General features: G+C 44.8%; 1 pseudogene; it reads left to right on the plus strand.

Annotated features, from left to right (window-relative positions):
* The first annotated feature begins 53 nt into the window (after positions 1-53).
* On the plus strand, positions 54-502 carry LOC101982344 (annotated as a pseudogene).
* Positions 503-1,352: the final 850 nt, after the last annotated feature.

Genomic DNA, 1,352 nt, shown 5'->3' on the forward strand with positions numbered 1-1,352 from the left:
GGCTAGACAGAAAAGTCGGACACATGGCCACCCCATTTTAAAGAGCCAGCGCTTCATTAAGATTGATGGCAAAGTCAGGACAGATATAACCTACCCTGCTGGGTTTATGGATGTCATCAGCATTGACAAGACTGGAGAGAACTTCCGTCTGATCTATGACACCAAGGGTCGCTTTGCCGTTTATCGTATTACACCTGAGGAGGCCAAGTACAAGTTGTGCAAAGTGAGAAAGATCCTTGTGGGAACAAAAGGAATCCCACATCTGGTGACCCATGATGCTCGCACTATTCGCTACCCTGATCCTCTCATCAAGGTGAATGACACCATTCAGATTGATTTGGATATCGGCAAAATAACCGACTTCATCAAGTTTGACACTGGTAACCTGTGAATGATGACTGGGGGTGCTAACTTGGGAAGAATTGGTGTGATCACCAACAGAGAGAGACATCCCGGCTCTTTTGATGTGGTCCATGTGAAAGATGCCAATGGCAACAGCTTTGCCACCGGCTTTCCAACATTTTTGTTATTGGCAAGGGCAAAAAACCATGAATTTCTCTTCCCTGAGGAAAAGGAATCTGCCTCACAATTGCTGAAGAGAGAGACAAGAGGCTAGCGGCCAAACAGAGCAGTGGGTGAAAAAAAGAACATATGCCAGGCCTGAAAGAGAAATTTCTGTTTATTATTTCATTATTCAATAAAGAAATTCCTGTTTATTATTTACCTTATTAAATGTTGACTTGATTTTTATCCTGACCCGTGGGGCAATATTATACAAGCCCTACATTGTATGGCAGCCAAACTTACAGGCCAGCTCATACCTGGCCACATGGAAGGTGGTCACATGACTTCCAGACAGGATGTCGCCATCCTAAAAAGATTAGGATATGCTAATATTGTTCTGATTCTTTCTTTGCCATTATGGAGATCACCTGGAAAGTGTTAATCCAGGCTACCTGACAGAGCAACCATACTTGTAGCAACTCGTGTGTCAGGATACCTATGTCTTATTGGTAGCTGTTTCTGACACCCACAGACCTGTCAAGTCTACAGCATGGCCACAGGGACACCCGATGCCGTTTTTTTTGTTTTATTTTTATTGTGGTGGTTGTTGTAGTGGTTGTTGTTGTTGTTGTTTTGGGAGAGACAATATTTCTCTGTACCTTTAGAAACTTGCTCTGTAGAGCAGGCTGGCCTGCCTCTGCCTCACGAGTACTGCATTAAAGGCATGCGGCGCCACCACCACTCAGCAAACTGATGTTCTGATTGCATTGACATGAGCAGTCCAGGAAAAAGCTAGGAAGGCCTTCCGGGCTCAGGGTCACATGGTCACAGGGCTCTCATTTGTGGGA

The sequence above is a fragment of the Microtus ochrogaster genome, chromosome 4 (assembly GCF_000317375.1).
Source record: "Microtus ochrogaster isolate Prairie Vole_2 chromosome 4, MicOch1.0, whole genome shotgun sequence".
NCBI lineage: Eukaryota > Metazoa > Chordata > Mammalia > Rodentia > Cricetidae > Microtus > Microtus ochrogaster.